The sequence below is a fragment of the Vombatus ursinus genome, unplaced genomic scaffold (genome assembly GCF_900497805.2).
Source record: "Vombatus ursinus unplaced genomic scaffold, bare-nosed wombat genome assembly UNPS02008996.1, whole genome shotgun sequence".
NCBI lineage: Eukaryota > Metazoa > Chordata > Mammalia > Diprotodontia > Vombatidae > Vombatus > Vombatus ursinus.
This window is the reverse complement of record NW_020948774.1, coordinates 4,538,818-4,560,326: the sequence shown is the minus strand read 5'-3', so window position 1 is coordinate 4,560,326 and position 21,509 is coordinate 4,538,818. Positions and strand designations below refer to the sequence as shown.

At 37.6% G+C, this 21,509-nt stretch overlaps 1 long non-coding RNA gene across 2 annotated transcripts; it reads right to left on the bottom strand.

The window, feature by feature from the left end:
* Window positions 1–5,904: 5,904 nt before the first annotated feature.
* On the bottom strand, window positions 5,905–16,406 carry LOC114034390. 2 transcript variants are annotated; one of them, XR_003568098.1, is made up of 3 exons: window positions 15,772–16,406; window positions 10,256–10,443; window positions 5,905–5,941 (listed from the first exon to the last, which is right to left on the bottom strand). It is a non-coding gene; the product is annotated as an uncharacterized LOC114034390 (long non-coding RNA). The 2 variants fall into 2 exon arrangements; XR_003568099.1 differs by having other exon boundaries at window positions 15,919–16,406.
* Between the last annotated feature and the right edge of the window lie 5,103 nt (window positions 16,407–21,509).

Sequence of the window (21,509 nt, the reverse complement as noted above, 5' to 3'; positions counted from 1 at the left end):
ATAGAGCCTATATAGGGCCAAGACTTGTGCTAAGCACTTTACAAATGTTATTTCATTTGATTCTCACAACAACCCTGGAAGGTAGGTGCTATTATTATTCTCTTTTTACAGATAAGGAAGGACAGCTAGATAGTTCAGAGGATAGAGTACAAAGCCTGCAGTAAGGAAGACCTGAGTTCAAATCCAGCCTCAGACATTTACTAGCTATGTGACCTTGGGCAAATCACTTAACCCTGTTTGCCTCAGTTTCCCCATCTGTAAAATGAGCTGGAGAAGAAATGGCAAACCACTCCTGTATCTGCCAAAAAAAACCCCAAATTTGGGTGTCATGAAGAGTGAGACATGATTGAACAACAACAGATAAGGAAACTGAGGCAGACAAAGGTTAAGTGACTTGCCCAGGTCACTCAGCTAATAAGTATCTAAGGCTGGATTTGAAGTCTTCCTGGCTTGAGGTCCAGCACTCTATCTACTTTGTCACCTTTGTGTTAAGTATAGTATTTGCAAAATAAGTACAGTTTGCTTATTACATATGCAACTAACCTTAAAACATATCAGACCTGGAACACAACAAAAACAACTATTCTTACTGAAGGGAAACTATTTGTGTAGGAATCTCTTGACCCCCTCAGAGTGTTGCCAACTTAAGCTTCAGTGCACTACAATTCTTTGTGGCAAAAAATTCCCTGTTCTTTCAGTAGGAAAAAAAATTTCAGAACCACTAGACCAGATGACTTTTAAGGTCCAGCTGGGAAACTGTGATCCTGTAATCCTTTGACTCTTTTTTTTTTCTTTCATCATATAATAAACCTTCTTTTACTAGGGCAATCTACCCAATTCCCTCACAACCAGTAATCCCAGGAATGTTGCAGCATTTCCTACCTTGCTTGATATGCAAACATTGCTTGTATTGTGAAGTTACAGGAGAACAATTCTCAAAGCTTCCCTTAAAGCTACCAGGTGTGCTGTCATACTAAGAATGTTACATTCTTAGATCCAAGTCCAGGTCCATCTTTAAAAATGTGGTGCTTAGACCTTTTAGACATTGTGATAATGCTTTATTATTAGGAATGGTGTAGATGGTATTTGTGCATTGGGCAGTTAGGTGGCACAGTGGACAGAATGCTGAGCCTGAAGTCAGGAGGACTCATCTTCCTAAGTTCAAATCTGCCCTCAGATATTTACTAGTTGTGTAACCCTGGGCAAGTCACTTAATTTTGCTTCAGTTTTCTCACCTGTAAAATGAGCTAGAGATGGAAATGGCAAACCACTCCAGTATTTTTGTCAAGAAAACTCCAAATGGGGTCATGAAGAGTTGGACGTGACTGAACAACAAAAACAAATTCACGCATTGAGTGGAAATGTACCATCCTAGTTTTAAAATGGTCATACCATGATAAAATTACATGGTTCTTCTGTGAGAACAATCTCTTTATCCAGTATCCTTCCCTCTTCCATAGACTGAGCAGGGGCAATGATCAGCAGTGTCCTGGTAAATGTTTAAAGACTAGCTCTCCAAAAAAAAGTATATACTTTTAAATTAATCTGCATTATTTACATTTTCTCCATCTCTTTCTTAAGAATAGACAATTAACAAAACAATGAATCACATCCTGATTTGTAGCATTTGCTGATTTACAAGTTATAAATGCTCACACTGGAAACTTAACAATCAGCTCTTTAGGGCCAGTTCAAGCTGACTCCAGCACACCCATAACCAATGTAGAACAAGGCACTCATCTCTTCTTTCCCATGGACTCATGAATTATTTCATAACAAGAAATATTCACTTCTTTTTAAAAAAATTTATTGATATCTTTTGTTTTTATGTCACCTTAATTTTTTCAATATACCACTCCTCCCCTCACTCCCACTCAAAGAACCGTTACTTAAAACAAAAAATTAAAAAGAAAGAGAAAAAAAACAGTTCAGCAAAATTAACCATAAATAAATTAAGTTCAACAGTATATATAGTGTCCTACATTCTTAGCCTTCCTCTCCTCCCCCCATCTCCTCTGCAAAGACAGGAGGTCCACTCTCAGAGTTCTTTGGTGCCAAAGAACTCATTTTGGTGTTATTTAAATTGCACCGTGTTCCATTTTCAATTGTTGTTCCTGTAAATCACTGCATATATTGATTTCTTGATTTTGCTTCCTTAATTTTGTATCAGTTCATTGAAGTCTTTCCATGCAAGAAGTCTTTCCTATATTGTTCATATTCATCATGGCTCAAAATATTCCATTACACTCATTTACTATAATTTGTTTAACTATTCCCTAGTCAATAGCAATGTATTTTTTTTCAGATCTCTGCACCTACAAAAAGTGATGCTATAAATATTTGGGGGTATATGGAATGTTTTTATCTTTGACCTCTTTGAATATATGTCTAGCAGTAGGATCTCTGGGTCAAAGAGTATTTTGTTATTGTTGTTTTTCATTTATTCAGTCATGTCCGACTCTTTGTGACCCCATGGACCAAAGCACATCGGGTACTTCAATCCTCCATCTTCCAGCTCATGTTTGTTGCTTTCATGACACTATCTATCCATCTAATCCTCTGCTGTCCCCTTCTCCTTTTGCCTTCATTTTTTTCCCAACATCAGGGTTTTTTTTTTTCAATGAATCCTGTCTTCTCATTGCATGGCCAAAGTATTTAAGCTTCAGCTCTAGTATTAGACCTTCCAATGAATAGTGTGAATTAATTAATTCAAGTATTGATTGATTTGATCTCCTTGCTGTTCAAGGGACTCTCAAAAGCTTTCTCCAGCACCACAATTTGAAAGCATCAATTCTACTGTGCTCAGCTTTCCTTATAGTCCAGCTTTCACAGTCATACATTGCTACTGGAAAAACCATAGTTTTGACTCTACAGACCTTTGTCAGCAAGGTGATGTCTCTGCTTTTTAGTATGCTGTCCAGATTTACCATAGCTTTCCTTCCAAGGAGCAACTGTCTTTTAAATTCATGGCTTCAGTCATTATCTGCAGTTATCTTTGAGCCAAAGCATACAAAATCTGACACTGCTTCCATTTCTTCTCCCTCTATTTGCCAGAAAGTGATGGTACTAGTTGCCATGATTTTAGTTGTTGTTTTTTTTATATTAAGCTTCAAGCCAGCTTTTACAGTTTCTTATTTCACTCATCAAAAAGCTGCTTAATTCTTCATTTTCTGCCATCAAAGAGTCTATGAAGAATTTAAATGTCTATATATTTTCAATTTCTTTGAAAAAAAAATCCAGATTGCTTTCTAGAATGATTGGATCAATTCACAGCTCCACTGGCTATATATGTGTGTCTATCTTTCCCCACCATATCTCTGACATTGATTATTCCCATCTTTTGCCATTTTTTCCAATTTGCAGAGTATAAAGTATTCAGAGAGATTTTGACTTGCGTCTCTCATAAAATTAGTGATCTGAAGCAATTTTATGTGTTTGTTTACAGTGTGCAACTCTTCTTCTGAAAACTATTTGTTACATCTTTTGGTCATTTATCACTAGGAAATGGGTTTGATCTTATATATTTCTGTTATACACCTGAATTTATATATCTTAGATATCAGACCTTTGTCAGAAATATTTGATGTATTTCCTCCAATCTAACACTTTCCTTTTTATTGCATTGATTTTGAAGATTTTCAATTTCATATACTTGAAATTCTCTATTTTAATTTTTGTGATAACCTCTATATTTTGTTTAGTTAAGAATTCTTCCCCATCCATAATACTGTAAGGTGCCTTATCTAACTTTCATATAATTTTTAAATGATGTGAATAACATTCACTTTCAAATAGTGAAGTTTGAAAACATAATATGATGAATCTTGATTCCAGATGACTGATGATAAAGCAATGAACTTCCCTCCCCTCAGTAGGGAGGTGGGACATTATAGTTGTAGATTTTTGTATACTCTTTAAGATGCAGTTACCACATCAGTTGATTTTGCTTTACTATTTTTCTTTGTTACGAGGGAGGGTTGTTTTTAGTGGGGAATAACTGTGGTGTCAGAAGCAAAAGGCACCAAACTTTAAAAAAATAACAATAACAAATAAAATACTGCAAAATGTATAACACAACTTAATTATGCCTTACTTACCTCCCTACTCTACCTCGAATTGCGACAATCACAACATATAAACACTACACAGCAAGAACTGAGTTAAACCATTCCTGTTGCTAACATCCTTGAAAATAGAGCACTGACATATAGTAGGTGAAGAAACCTTCCCATCTTATAGATGAGGGAAAATGGCAATTGTCTGCATCTCTAAGTTTAATACTTATAATCAGACAAGGAGATACTGTCTGCAAATCTACTATTGTTGTAAATACAGCAAATAATATTGTAGTATTAATTATATTTGCTTAACTAAACCTCTAGTCCTCCTGTGATGCCACAGTGTGTCATATAGACAATCCTGTGTTCTGAAAGGCTCTTCCAGAAGAATGTCAACTCTTGCCAGACCTTCCAAGCTGGAATGACTTTGAGCAGAGGTCTGAGGTCTCGTCTAGCTAAGATAGCAGAGGCTCTTCCACAGAAGGATAAATACCAGGTGATAAACTGTTTTGGCTGTAACAACTCATGAAAGATCATCTACTAAGGCATGGACACATTACAGAACGTGTCAGAAGAGAGAACACTTCACACTTACAAAATCACAGATCTTTTGATGCTGAAATTTTTATCACAAATTGTTTTTCCCTTATTTTCTTTTAATCAACAATAACCCTATGAGGTAGGTAATGCAAGTATTATCCTTGCATTTATCTTTGATTCTTCCATCTCCTTCTACTCAACTCCATTTCAGTTGTTATTCAGTTGTTTTCTGTTGTGTCTGATTCTTCATGACCCCATTTGGGGTTTTCTTGGCAAAGATACTGGAGTGGTTTGCCATTTCCTTCTCCAATTCACCTCCATCCCCTACCCCAACTGCCAAGTCTTATTGATTCCATTTCTAATAAAAATATGGTATCTACTTCTTCTTTCTATTCTCAAGGCTCCTACTCTAGTTCAGGTCCTCATCACACTTAATTGCTTAAATTATTGCAACAGCCTCTTATTTTAAAAAAATATTTACTTTATTTTTAATTTATGGAATAAAACAAGTATTTCCATAAATAGTATAATAAAAAAGATGATTGCACATGAAACTGTAAATATATTATGTTTTTCATGATTTTCTTGCAAAACTCTCAGTTTTTCCTCTACTTCTCTTACTCGCTTCTCAAAATCCCTTTTGAGCTCTTTCAAGGCCTGGGACTGATTCATATTTTTCTTGGAGGCTTTGGATGTAGGAGCTTTGACTTTGTTGTCTTCTTCTGGTTGTATGTTTTGATCTTCTTTGTCACCAAAGTAAGATAATATAGTCTGATTCTTTTTGCGTTGCTTACTCATGATTCCAGACAATTACTTGAGTTTTAAACTCTTTGTTAAGGTAAAAGTCCGTTTCCAATGTGGAGAAAGTACTGTCTCAAGCTTCGGGGGTTTGTACAGCTGTTTTCAGAGGTACTTCTAGGGACCTGAAAATTTTCAGTTCTTCCAAGGTGCTATGATAAGGGGCGAGTTGTTTTCTCTCCACTGCCACAACAAGCTTCACCACACCAGCGCTCCTCCTCGCCCCAGGACTGCCCCTCAGAACTGTGACACAGATCCAAGTACAGGTAAAGCAAGAGATTCCTGCCTCAGCACTGGCAAAGAGAACCCTGCAATCCCCCTCTGATCCGCCACTTGATTCCCCCTCAGTCTGTGGGCCGAAAGCTCAGGAAACAGCCGCGGTCCTGAGGGCAGCTGAGACCTAGCTCCTTCTCTCACCGTAGTCACAGACTTTTCCCACTGACCTTCTAAGTTTTCTTTGGCATTCGTGGATTGAAAAGTCTGGAAATCGCCACAGCTGCCCACGATTCAGTCCTCTGAGGCCTGCTGCAGGGTCGCTGCAGCCACTGTAAATACATTATGCACAATTGCTATTCCTTTTAAATATATAATAGTTATCACGTAAATTTCTTTTCTTTTTCTTTTTTTCTTCCCTTCCCCCTCCCACCTTAGAGATGACTATTATTAGGCACAAATATGCATATATATATACATATGCATGTAAAAGCTATTCTTCTATACATACTTCTATTTATTAGTTCTTTCTCTAGATGCAGGTAGTATCTTTCTGCACATGTCCTTTGCAGTACATTTGGGTTTTTCTAATAATCAAAATGACTTACTTGCTCAAAGGTGTTCCTATAACAATATTGTTTATTATATACAATGTTCTCTTGGTTCTGCTCATTTTGCTCTTCATTATTTCATTCAAATCCATCCATGTTTTTCCAAGATCATTAAGCTCATCATTTCTTATACCACAGTAGTATTCCATCACAATCACATACCACAACTTGTTGTGTCATTCCCCAGTTCACAGGCATCCCCTCAATTCCAGTTTTTTGCCACCACAAACAGAACTGCTATAAATATATTAGAACATACAGGTTCTTTTCATTTTTCCTTAATCATCTTCGAAAACAGATCTAGTAGTGATATTGCTGTGTCAAAGTAATAACTCTTTGAGCATAATTCCAGACTACTCTCTAAAATGGTTGGGCCAACTCACAATTCCACCAACAATGATAGTGTCCCACTTTTTCCACATCCCCTCCAACATTTGTCATTTTCTCCTTCAATCATTTTAACCAGTCAATGTGCATTTCTCTAACCAATAATGATTTAGAGCATTTTTTCAGATGACTATACATTTTGATTTCATTATCTAAATATTGCCTATTCAAATCCTTTGACCATTTATCAATTGGGGAATGACTTGTATTCTTACAGATTTTAAAAATTCTTTATATATTTGAGATATGAGACCTTGTTCTGGGAAACTGTCTATGCTGTATTTTTTTCTCAATTTTTTGCTTTCTTTCTGATCTTGGCTACAACGACCTCTTATCAATCAATCTTCTTGCTTCAAATCTCTCCCTTAACCAACCCATCTTTTACACAGCTGCCAAATTAGTATTCCCAAGTCATAGGTGTTGCCATGTCACTGCCCTGCTCATAAATCTTAAGGGTGGCTGTGATAGGACTAATATCTACCCAAAACATGGGCTAGACCCACATTGCCTTCCCTTCTGAGGCAAGGATTAGTTTTTTCTAAAGAGAGAAAAAGAAGTACCTAGATCTTGATTGACCCTTGCTTTCCTGATAGAATTTCTTGGTTAGATGAGGGTATAAAAAGTCTCACCTGGGTAGAGACAGTGCCTCTCAGACCAAGTGAATATCTGAGACCACACAAATTGCTTTACACTCCCTTGCTGACCTGCTGACCAGAGAAGTTTTCATAAGGAGGTCAGGTGGGGCACATCTACCAAAGCTGGTGATAAGTGCTGCTGAATCCTCATTGCATATCTTTGCTATGTTGATCAAAGTAAACCTCCTTTTAGTTAATTGTTCGATGATTTATGAGTACTTCATTTCATCCCAAAACATAACTTGAAATTAGGGAGTGTTGGTGATAGGTCCACCTTTTACAGCAGCTCCACTTTGCTTCAAGGATAAAAGACAACTCTTCAGCCTGGTACTCAAAGCTCTCCACAGTCTGACTCCTACATACCTTTCAAGCTATACTCTCCTTTAAAAACCTCTACATCCTAGTCAGACTGGCCCATTTGCAATTCCCCCAAACAGCACTCCATCTCTCATTCTTGCACCCTATGTTCCCTTGCATGGTCTATTTCTTCTTCCTATAATGTACTCCCTTCTCACCTCTGCCTCCTAGAATGTCTCATTCCTTCAAGGTCCAGTTCAGATGCTCCCTCCTACAGGAAACTTTTTTTTTTCTAATCCTTTCAGTCACTAGTGAACTTTCTCCTCAAATTACTTTGTCTTTGTTTATCTATGAATGTCATATTTCCCCACTAGAACATATCTTCCTTGAGGGCAGGAAGGTGAAATGAGGAATGGTTTTGCTTCTGTCATTGGATTTCCAGTCTCTAAACAGGTGTGTAGCAACATTGAACTGGCCTATTGGAGCCATCCCATGGATCATGATCAGAGTTGCCATTCCCGGCCAAACTTATGGGAGCTTTGAGACATGCTTTTTTCTTGTATTTCCTTCTCCAGCTCATTACAGTTGAGAAACTAAGACAAACAGGGTTAAGTGACTCACCCAGGGTCACACAGCCAGATTTGAACTTGAGTCTTCCTGACTCCAGGCCCAGTGTTCTATCCACTGTACCACCTCGCTGCTCATAAGTTGTTACTACAATCTTTTTAAGCCATTTTGTTAAAGGTATACTGTTGAGCCTATTACATTTAGCATTTCTTGTGAATGTAGAAATAAATTACTTGTCTCATACCTAATTCATATTGCATATTTAGTATCTTTTTACTCTCCATTTTAGAAGAACCTGTAGAGTGAATCATAGTTTAAACAACAAATGAAATTTTCCCATAGTACCAGGGTGAAGGGTTTGAAGCTTTACTCGTGGGAGATCAGGTTCCCCAAGACTGAGCCTGGGTACTGAACAGGGAGTAACTTAGTAGTCTAACCCTTGAGGGCCTAGAAGCAAGGTGTTCCGCAAGGCTAGAGGTGTTTAATAAATGACTGTTGAATCATACCTTCATTTTATAGAAAAGGAAACTCAGGTTTAGGAAACTGAAGCTTGCCAGGACTCTAAGTACATCTCCTGATCTCAACTCTTTCCACTGCTATGCTATACTTCCCTAGGTTGCTTCCCTAGGTACTAAATTGTAGGAAATTAATAATGTCCATAAAATCAGTTCTTAGGAAAGGTGTGGATATCTCCCTTACCATGGATTCAATTCAACTCAACAAATATCCATTAATTGCCTTATACTATGTATAAGACACTATGCTAGATGGGGTTCTCTCTATACCCATTAACCCTCCTCTCTCCTTGACAAAGCCTCCTGATCTCCCAAAGCAATGATGAGGACAGAGACAAAATTGCTTTTATTGGAGTATGTGATACTTCTAGCTATTTCCTCCAGCTGCCAGGGAGGAAGCATTAAGACCTCTCAAAAAGACAAAATAATTATTTCTAAACATAGTTCTTTTCCCAGTATCACCATCAAACACTGTGAAAACCAGCCCTGGCCTACTCAAGGGTTTTTTCTCCATCGCAGGCCCACTACAGCCACAAGGAAACCAGACATTCATTTGGGAGCCATAAACAAACAAAACCTCCCTAATTCATATGAACAATTGTAGTGGGAGTTGGAGGTGTCCATAGTATTAAGATGAGATGTGTAGGTGTATGTGTATGTGTATGTGTTTATATTGGTCTGTGTTTGTTCATTCTAACAAACATTTATTAAGCATCCACCATGTATGTGCAAAATTGTGCTAGGATACATAGACAAAATGAAAAACTGTTCTTGCCCAAAGGAACTTACATTTTCCTGGGGCATAAACAAAGTAATGCGGCAAATTGACAATAAATTACATTTCAAAATTTCAGGATAAGGCATTTTCACCTGAAATGTTCAGATAATTAAAGGCACTTTCAAAAAACAAATAGCATTTTCTTTGTCAACTACACATACAAGTAAACTATACTAAAATGAGTGAACTTGAAAGGGAAGTGTACTGGAAAAAGCATTAGACTGTATATGAATTAGGGGACCTGGGTTCCAGTTTTGGCTGGTTGGATGACATTTGGCAAGGCCCTTTCCATTTCTGGACTTCTGTTTGCTCATGTGTAAATTAAGGAGATTAACCCAAATGGTATCCTCCATCTCTGGAATTCCTAATTAAAACATAACCTTGAGAAATTACTGCTGAGCCCATAGGGACTAGAATCTTTTGGCACTCTCTTGACCCCCCAAGAGTCTCCTCTACTTTGGACCAAGGCATGTGATTTGGACCACTTCAATCCCAAGGAACCTGGCCTCTAATTAGAAGGATTGGCTCCCTTTTCTTGCACCCTTCATTTCATGAGATTCCCCCAGCCCAGCACCACAGAGGCAAATTATTTCAAGCTTTAGGTTTAATCTATGGTTTCTCAATAAAAAGATGGAGTAGAAAGGTACTTGATGTACAATATGAACCAAGTTTGGAACGGGTAATTTATTCCTATATAAAGAAATACTAAATATAAGAGATAGAAGAGTGCATTAATGGGACAGTATTCAATGATAACTTATAACTCTGGTTAAAATCTGTTGGAATGCTGATATTTAAACTTCCTTGGAATTTAAAGCAGTTTGTGGTACTGCTAAGTACATATTTTATAATTTACCTTGGCTCTGTATCATCCAAACAACTTTTGGTACATGTCTGTTGGTAAAACAGCCAGGCTTGGGCCAATCCTCTTGTAAGCAGCCATCCACTCTGAGCTGATGATGGCCAGCTGGTACCCAAGTCCTCAGGATGTTTTGAACTCATATGGCCTCCTAAAAGCCTCTCCGACTCAGGATATTCTTTTGCCTAAAATCAGGAAAGAATATATACAATAGAGGTAGCACAGGCTTGCCCACATGGGAAATATCCTTTTAATGCCATATGTTTATGGCTGTATGCAAGCTTGTGCTAGGGGATAATGGAAAATAACTCTTCCCCTGCCCCCCAGAAAGCAACTCAGAATAATACTCAATTTGCAGCCAGAAAGGAAGAGAGCAATGAAGGGAACAGTTGCTCCCCTTTGTACATCCACTGAGTTATTAGCTCTTCCTGCTCTGCAACCAAGAGGACTCTTCATAATCTCAAAGTACAATCTCTTTAGCCATGTTACTGGAAACAGGTCCCAACTGACCAACCAGAAACAGGAAAAACAACACTAAACATACCGCATGATATGGCCCCTATAGGCCAATTCAACCATGTTGCAAAAGTAAATTGGCAGATGCGTATAAAACCATGCTAGAGATTTTCTTGATTAGGGCATTTTTAAACACATTCAGTTTTAAAGGATTCACAAAGGAGTTTGAGAGAGATGGGTTGAGAGAGGTCAATGAAGAATTTTCAATGGCGGGCAGGAGATCTCTCTGAAGTCAAAGACTTGTAGGGAAACTGGCTCCCAACATGTCCCTTCATTCCCAGTGTTTATAATCCTAGAAAATGTGTGAGACCATTCTCTGTCTGTCTGTCTGCCTCCCTCTGTCTCTGTCTCTCTGTCTCTCTCTCTCCCTCCCTCCCTCTCCCTCGTCTTTCTTCCTTCCCTTTCTCTCCCCTCCACTGTATATGCGTCTCTCTGTCTTTGTCTGTCTCTGTCACTCTGTCTCATTAAACTGAGATCTTCATGTCTTTTCACCGATGCTGGTTATGTAAAAGACAATCAAGAATAATCACTAAACCTTTTTATCAAAGTATACAGCAAACAAAAATTGAGTGATACAGATTAGAATAAACTAAAGAATACATAAGAATAAATAACCTCTTCAGCTGGAAGAGATAAAATTTCAGCTCAACTATGGAGAGAGAAGTATCTCAGAGAGGTGGGGAGGGGTTAGTCCACTCTTAGCTGTCTCTGGGGTTTCTGGCATTGGGAATCAAGGGACACGTTGGGGACCAGCTTCTTCACATGTCTTCTCTTGGGAGATCTCTAGTCCATCTTTGCCTCTTTTGATCCATCTCTTTCGAACTCCTTTGCAGTATCTGCTCACCACATAGGTATGCAGCATCACTGTCTCAGGGGTCTCTCAGACAATCAGGAGTCACACATAGATGGAGGTAGCTCCATGTGTACAGCATGCAGCATCATAATAGCAGCATCGTATGCAGCATCCCTCAGAAAAAATGTCCCAGGCACGAGTAAAAGTTTGGAAATGTCAGAAAGTATAGAGACCACCCAACCCTTTGATAGGGGAAATGTGTGTGGGGGGGGGGGGGGTTTGTTGGGGAATGGAAATCAAGTCAAGAAGCATTTATAAAGCACTGACTATGTGCTAAGTACTACACTGTGCTAAGCACACAAAGAAAGAAAAACAGAGTCCTTGCCCTCAAGGAGTTTACATTCTAATAGGGGAAGATAATACACAAAAGGGAACTGAAAAGCAGGGCTGGGGAGAAGGTATTCACACACATGGTGTCCAAGTCTGGAAAGTAATAAGCAGAACTCATAGGGGAATGATGCCTGGCCTGGGTCCCTCACCAACATGAAGACCCCTAGAGGAATTCATCTATAGGAGAAGGGGGCCGGCATGGCAAAGGGATAGTGCAAGATGAGAAAGCCACTGGGGCAAATAGATATTCTAGGGTGAGGAGGTCTAGGCACTGATAGAAGTTTCAGAGTGAGACTGCAGCTGAGGCATGGTAGCAAAGTCCAGAAATGTGAAGGGAATGGGTAGGTACTAGCATGAAGGAAGACTGGGAAAGTCTACTTGCAGAGGATGAGATTTTAACAGAAATGTGAAGGAAGCCTAAAGGCAGAGATGACAGGGAGAGCTTTCCAAGCATGGAAGTGGGGCAGCCAGTGAAAAATGAACAGAGCTGGGAGATGGAGTGGCTTGGGTGAGGAAAAGCAAAGGAGGCTGGTGTCACTGGATGATAGATCACATGGAAGGATGTAAACAATAAGACTTAAAATGTAGGAAGTGGTCAGGTTATAAAGGGCTTTAAAAGCCAAACAGGGGATTTTCTATTTGATCCTGGAGGTAAAAGGGAAGCACAGGAACTTATTGAAGGAGAAGGAGGTGTGCAACATGCTTAGACTTGTGCTTTAGGAAAATCTTTTTGATAGGTGAGTAGAGGATGCATTGAAATAAGGAGAAATGAGTCAGACAGAACAATCAACTAGAGGGTCATATATGAGAGATATTGCAAAAGTGGAATCTGCAAGACTTGGTAACAGATTGGATATGGGAGACAAGAGAGTGAAACATGGGGAGGACACTTTGATTGTAAGTCTTGTTGTATAGGTGCATAGTAGTGTCCTTGACAATAACAAGAAAGTTAGGATATGGGGCAGGAGAAGGGAGGAAGAAAATGAGTTCTGTTTTGGACATGTTGAATTCAAAATATCCAAGGCATGCTCAGTTTGAGATGTCCAGTGAGTATTTAGAGACTGGAGGTTAGGAAGTCCCAAGTGGGAATGGAAGACAATGTCACACGATGATTAGGGAAGACCCCAAAGGGACAAGAAAACACCAAGTGCCCTGACTGGGATCGCCCTACAGAAGACAAAAGAGACAACACTCCGACTGTTAAAGTCCCAGAGGAGAAGAGAAAACCACTTAGCACCCTGACCAGAGAAATCCCAGAATGGACAGAAGATCATGCACTCTGAATGTGGAAACCACAGGCAACACAAAGACCACCAAGCACTCTGATAAGGAAGGACAAAGGGGGACAAACTACCCAGAACTCTGATCAAAGAAGACTCAGGAAGAATTAAGACCATCCAGCATCCTGATCAAGGAAGGAACAAATGAAGGAAATAAGCATTTATTATTATTTATTATCATTATTGCTTACTATATTCCAAACACTGTGCTCAGCTCCAGGGATACAAATAGAAACAAAAAGATTATTATTATTATTACTTACTTACTATATTCCAAACACTGTGTTCAGTTTCAGCGATACAAATAGAAACAAAAAGACAGTCCCTGTCCTCAAGGAGCATATATTCTAATGGGGGATGACAACGCAAAAATGGATTTAAAAAATGATAGCAGGTAGGGAGATGGGATGAAGGTACCCAGTGCAAGGGAACAGGGCTGGGAGGAGAATAAAGGCTGACCTGGCTCCCTCCACAAAATGGAGACTCCAGGAGGCACTCACCAATTAGAGAAGATGGCGAGCTTTATAAAGGGATGTTCCAGGTCAGGAAGATCACTGGGTGGAAGTGGAGGAGGAACAGTGGATGTTCCAGGTTCTGAGAGAAATTACAGGATAAGAGAGAATGTTTTGGAAGTCAGGAATAGGGCTGGGAGGGGAATGTCTAGGATGGACAACCAGCTGCAGAGAACTGACCAGGGTTACTGGAAGCCTCTAAGTACTCTAAGCATTAACAAACTCAGGGAAATAGAAACTACCAGCAGAAACCCAGGGAAGTGAAGTTAAGACAAAATAGTACCTCACGATTTGATACAATAGTATTGGAAGTAGTATGACCTGACCTTGGCACTAAGTCCCAAATCAATAACTGAGGCTATAGATGTTACTAAAGAGAAAAACACATCGAAAAGTATGAACAAATATTATGGGTCAAGGATCTCTCAAGAAAAGAACCTAGAAAAAAAAACCTTACAAGAACAACAAGTGGAGTCACAGAGGAAAAAATTAATGGTTTAGTGATAAGGTCTATAAGAGTACATGGAAGAAATGGAGAAAGAGATTAAAAATTAAATGGAAAGTTTGAAATAAAGACTTAGAAGGACAATTAATAGCTTAGAACAGCTGACACACCTTACACAAGAAATAGGTTCCATGAACATTAAAACATATGAAACAGAAATCAATAACTACATAGAGCAAGAAATATTAAAACAAAATCAAAAGATAGAAAAAATAGAAAATAAAAGGTATGTGTATATATATATATATACACACACACACATATATATATAGTATGTATGTGAGTGTATATAGTTCTATAATAAGACATATGCATTCCCAAAAAGCACCATGCTATGGTAAATTAGGCAATAAAAACCACAGAGCTTATGGGGGGAAATGAAGTTAGGGGCACAATTTTTCAAAAATATTGTTAGTAACATCTTAAAAAAAGAAATAAGAACCTAATATAAACTGTGGCACAGTTTTATATATTTTAACAATTAAGAAACACATAAATACTATGATGAATAGTGGGTGCTTCCAAGGCCTTGGTCTGCTGCTTGGCCTGGGCCATGAATTGCCTGAGCAAGCTGAGCAGGCCACAGATTGGGCCATGGTAGTGGTATTAGAAGTGGCTTCTTCACTCGTAGCTACTATTACACGAGAAAATATATAATAAATATCTCACTTTATCTTGAAAAATAGCTGAAATTTAGAAGGACCTATCTGTACAAAAATATTTATAGCAGCTCTTTTTGTGGCGGCAAAGAATTGGAAATTGAGGGGATACCCATCAATTGGGAAATGGCTGAACAAGTTGTGGTATATGATTGTGATGGAATACTATTGTGCTATAAGAAATGATGAGCAGGATGATTTCAGAAAAAAAAACATAGAAAAACTTACATGAATTGATGTAAAGTGAAGTGAACAGAACCAGGAGAACACAGTACGGAGTAACAACAATATTGTATGATGATCAACTATGAATGACTTAGCTAGTCTCAGCAATACAATGATCCAAGACAATTCTGAAGGACTCATGATGAAAAATGCTATCTACCTCCAGAGGAAGAACTAATGGAGTCTGAATGAAGATAGAAGCATACATTTTTTTTTTACTTGCTTTGCGTTTCTTAGTTTGTTTGGGTTTTGTTTTTTTTTTTGGTCTATGTTTTCATTCGCAACATAGCTAATATGGAAATATATTTTGCATGACTATATATGTATAACCTATATCAAATTGCTTGCCTTCTCAAGGTGGGGGGAGGAGAGGGAATGAGAGATTCTGGAACTCAAAATTTAAAAAAAAACAAACGTTAATAGTTGTTTTTACATGTAATTTGAAAAAATAAATTTAAAAAGCTCATAATTTTAAAAAATTAATCATCATTTACAAAGATATTAACATTGAAGATACACTGAGTAGAAATCTACATTTCTCCCTGACACCTTGGGGACATGCTCTCCTCTACCTTTATCTCTGGGGAGAGTGAGCTCAGACTTAATACAGTTTCTATACAGCATTAGTCTCACCAAGTTCATGTCTAAATGAGGCTTCGCTGCATCTTTATCTCAACAACCAACTGGGCTCGGTTCCAAAGGTCTCCCTTCAATCCTCAACATTGATTTTGTGTTGCCAGCAAAACCTGGTATGGATTTTACTCCTAGACTGCCAGATACCTGGATGACTTCCTGTCCCGTTCTTTTAAAATTCACAAGGTTATAGTCTCCATTCTCTTTTACCTAAAACAGAAGAACAAGTGCCAAGACAAAAGAACAAAGATCCAGCAGGTGACAGTATGTCTACCTCTGATGGGCAGATCTGAAGCCTCTTTCCTTACAACACTGTCTCTCATAGGATGCCTTCAAATTGAAAGAAGTTAGCCAAGGAGAAGTTAAACCAAGAAAGGAGGTCAAGGATAACTAAAATCTTTTGAAGGCACCTTGCATTCTGATTCTGCAACTGAAGCCAAAGAGGCTTCTATTCAACATGTGGTTAGCAGACTAGAACCATTTACCGAATGGCTATGAATGGCCCAAATTCTCTCCAAGGCATTTTCATTACATATAACCATGACTCTCTTGGAAGCAGGTTCCCTGGCTTCTTCCACATAGACAATTTATCAGAAACACTCTGAGAATGCTCATGGGACATGGGTTTTTTGGCAAGTCTCCTATTACACCAATAAAATAGATAAATCATTATCTAGACAGATTAAGAAGTGAGAGGAAAGCCAAGTTGCCAGTATTAAAAATTTAAAGGGAAGATTCACAGCAAATTAGGAAGAAATTATTTTTGCCCAATTATATGTCTATCAAAGATAAATTAAATGGATGAATATTTACAAAAATATGAAATAAACAAAACAAGAAAGAGAATTTAAATAACCCAAACTCAAAAAGAGAAATTGAACAAACCATAAATTAATTCCCAAGGAAAATACCCTAGGATCAAATAGATTTACAAGTGAATTTTATCAAATATTCAAAGAATAATTAGTTTCAATATTATATAAACTCTTTGCAAAAATAAGAAAAGAAAAAGGATCCTACTGAATTCCTTCTATGATACTGTGGTCTTGACACCTAAATCTCAAGGAGAGACAAAACAGATAAATAAACTTATAGACCAATATATCCATAATAAATCAGTTAAAATGTTAAATAAAAAATTAGCAAAAAGGATACATTAACATTTTAATGAGTTAAAAACTATGTTTATATTGGATTTGTTCAAGGAATGTAAGGTTAGTTCAATATTAGGAAAACTATAAACATAACAGACCACGTTAATCTTAAAATAATAAAACTTACATGACTATATTGATAGTTGTAGAGAAAGAATTTGACAAAATAAGCACCAATTCATGTTTAAAAAAAAACACAAGAAAGCATAGGAATGACTAGACTTTTCATTAATATGCTAAATTATACATACATATATATACACGTATATATATATAGATACATAAAATCAAGGGCCAATGTTAAATGTAATGGAAATAAACTGGAGACCTTGCCAATAATATCAGGGATAAAGCAACGATATTCATTATCACCATACAATAATAAAAAGGAATTAAAGAAGATTGGAAGGGAATAAGCATTTACATAATGCCTACTATGAGTCGGGTACTATGCTATGTACTTTTTACAAATTTCTCATTTGATCCCCACAATAACTCTTCAAGGTGAGTTTTTTATTACCTGCATTTTGCAATTGAGAAAACTGAGGCAATCAGCGGTTAAGTGACATCCCTAAGGTCATGCAGCTAGTAAGTGTCTGATGTTGGGTTTAGACTTAGGTTTTCCTGATTCCAAGCTCCATCAGCTTCCTCTGAGTGAATGACATCAGAAAAGAGGAAACAAAATTAGTACAAAATTATTCTTGATATTATAGTGTAGTTAAAGAATCATGGAAAGTCAATTAAAAATTAATTTTAAAATAACCAGACAAATAGCTGAATGTAAAATAAATTAACCTAAATCATTACCTTTTTTATATATAACCCACAAAGCCCAGGAGAAAAAGATAGAGAAATTCCACTCAAAATAACTACAGAGTATATACCAAGAAAAATTTAGGAAGTATACAAATACAACTATAAAAGACTCTTTACATAAATAAAGACAGACCTTAATAACCTGGCTTTGGTTTGTTTTTGCTAGGCAGTGGGGTTAAGTGACTTGCCCAGGGTCACACAGCTAGTAAGTGTCAAAGGCCAGAATTGAACTCAGGTCCTCCTGACTCCAGGGCTGGTGTTCTATCCACTATGCCACCTAGTTGCCCCCAGACTTTAATAATCTGGAGATATCTTAATTCTTCATAGTTGGGCTGTGGCAATATAATGAAAATGACAATACTATTTTAATTAATTGACTTACTCATGCTATACAATTCATCCTATATAGGCTTGGAAAAACTAACATCAAAATTAATCCAGAAGAACAAAAGGTCAAGAATATAAAGGAAGATAATGGCGGGGGGGGAAGAGATGGGAAGACCATTACCAGATCTCAAGCTATACTGGAAAGCCATAATCATCAAAATTCTTTTGTACTGGTTAAAAAATAGAAAAGTTGATCAATAGAACAGGTTAGGTATACAACCTATACAAGCAAAAATAATAGCATAATATTCAATGATTCCCAACTACAAGGCTGCGGATGCACTATTTAAAAAAAATGAATGGTCAGTTCCCAAATAAAGGAAGGCGAGTTATCATAACTATATGAAACAATGCTTTGAATCACTAATAATAAGAGCAATGCAAATTAAAACAACTCTGAAGTTCCATTTCATACCCATCAAATTGGCAAAAAACAAAGAAAAGTTATCATTATTGGATGGGCTGTGATGAAGGTAGGTGGCCTGTACATTGTTGCTAGAGCTCTAAAGTGGTCCAGACTTCCTGAAAAACAATTTTGAACTATATCCAAAAGTTAGCAAGTTGTACATAACTTTTGACCTAGCAGTACCATTGTTACATCTATATCTCGAAGATATATAAAAAAAGGAAAGGAACCAAATATATATGTAGCACCTCTATTTGTTATAGCAAAGAACTGGAAACGAAGGGGAGGGGTGCCCATCAAATGAAGAATGACTGAAAAACATGAATATAAAGCAATATTATAGTGCTAGGAGAAATGACAAGTCATAGTTTTGGAGAAACCTGGGAAGACTGATATGAACAGATACAGTTTAAAGTAAGCATAACCAGGAGAACAATTAACATAACAACAATCCTGTAAAGAAAAGGAGTTTTGAAAGACTTAAGAAACTTGATCATTGAAATTTTAATTTGATAGGATGGATGATGCAGCATGATGTCTGCTTCCTCACAAAGAGAAGGTGGTCTCAATGACAAAATGAGTCACACATTTTGGGTAATTTTGTTGTTGGTGGTGGTGGTGGTGGTGTTGTTGTTTCACTACACATATTTGTTATGAGGGTTTTAGTTTTTCTTTCAATGAAGGAAGTGGAATTGGGGAAGAAAGCAAGTTGAGCAATATTATTATCAAAAAAGGAAAGAAAAGAAGGCTATTGAAGCATTTTTTTAAGTCATAGAAGTGAACTTCAGAAGGAAACACATAAGCAAGACAGTTCTAAAAGTAAAATATTCAAGTTGTATATATATATATATATATATATACTTGAAAACAAAAAGAAACCTCATTACCTATTCTATCTGGTATATGAAAATGCTTGCTATTTAGTGTTTATTAAGTTCAGAATTTTAAAAACATAATAAATTAAAATCTATATAAACTTTATCACCAACATTCCCTTCTACTTAATTTAGTAATTCTGTGAATAAAGGAAATGAGGTTAGTCTGGAATGACCTGCTCTTGCTGAAGCCATGCTGGCTCTTTGCTATCACTGCTTCCCTTTTTAGATAGATGTTCATCAAACATTTCTTTAATTCTTTAAAAATTTTCCAAGAATCAAAGTCAAACTCACTGAACTCGAGTTTCCAGACTCTATTCTCTTCCCTTTTTTTGGAAACTAGGACTGGATTTTCCCTTCTCCAATTTTGTAGTGACTCTCCTGCTTTCTAAGATCTTTCAGACATTACTGACAATGATTCAAAAATCATATCTGCCAGTTCTTTCAAAACCCAAGGATGTAGCTCATCTCGGTCAGGTGACTTGAATTCATCAATGTTAGCTGGGTACTGTTTTACTATCTCTTTACCTAATTCAGGTATCAACTCACTATTAGTCATTTTGTTCCACTATTTCCTGTTTAAAGGTCATTCTCTTTTGCAGAAAAAATAGAAGCAAAGTAAGTGTTGAACAGCTTTGTCTTTTCTCTGCTGTCATTTATTCAGTCCACTCCAAGCAAAGACACTATCCTCTTTCCTCTTTCTTCCACTACTGCTAAAAAGGTGGGAGGTTTTTTTTTTTTTTAGTTATTGTTAGCTTCCATCAGCAACCCTAGCTCACTCTGAGCATTCTACTTCCTGACACTATTTTTTAAAAATTTTTTTTAATTTTTAGGCAACTGGGGTTAAGTGACTTGCCCAGGGTCATACAGCTAGTAAATGTCAAGTGTTTGGTCTGAGGATGGATTTGAACTCAGGTCCTCCTGACTTCAGCACCGGTGCTCTATCCACTGTGCCCCCAGCTGCCCCCTCCTGACACTATTTTTAAAAGACCCTGCCACACCTTTATGTTCATCCTCTGTCATCTAGCCTTGCTTCCATCTTTTGTACATTTCTTTTGAAAATCTAATCTGGTTGTTGAGTTCCTTATTCATTCGCATTAGTCTCTTCAGACAAATCTCATTTTCCCCCTTCCTTGGAAATGTTTCTCTTTGTATCTTTGGAATTTCATTTTTGAACATCTCTTATCCCTCCTAAGCTGACTTACTCTGAAATATTTTAGTCCATGGGTTGCTACCTATCTTTCCTTTAAAGCTTTTAAATTCTGCTTCTCCCACAACCAGGTTGAATGTCTCACGTCCAGATTTCCTCTCTTTATCATGAACTCTGTGGTCAGTTCCCTCCAAGGGTTCCATCCCAGTAACCAATTCTTTCAAATTCGTGACATCCAGAATTGAATTTCTCCTCATTGTTTCTTCCACCTTTTGAAAGATGAAATTGTCCCTAAGATGAGCTAAGAAGGTATTAGCTGCTCTTCTTTTGGCAGAAACAGAGTTCTTCCACATCCTAGTAGTCCCCATCACTACTACATCGTGTCTCTGTGCCAAATTTAAGATCTCTCATATACTATCACCTCCACCTCTGTTGCCCTCCTCTGACATGTTCCCACCCTGGTGCAAACTCTAATCAACTCAGGTCTGAACTATTGCAATACTCTTCTAGTTGGCTTCCCTGACTCGTCTCTTTCCACTCTAGTCCACATTCTACTCAGTTCCCAAAATGGTATGACCATGTCACACACTCTCCTTAGCTCCAACCCCCATTCAATAAATTCTAGTGGTTCCTATTATCTGTAGGCTCAAATAGAAAATCCTCTTCTTGGCTTCTGAAGCCCTTGATAACCTCAACTCTTCCTCCCTTTCTGGTCTTCTGACACTCTACTTCATGTACTCTGCCATCCAGTGACACTAGCCTCTTTGCTGTCCCTTGGACAGCAAAGGCTCCTAACTGACCATTTTCTCTGGCTGTACCCAATTCCTCGCATGTTTTCCCCACTCATCTCTGCCTCCTGGCTTCCCTGGATTCTTTCAAGTCTCAACTAAAATGCTGTCTTTTGCAAGAAGCCTTTCCCAGATCCCCTTAACTCTGCATATATCATGTTT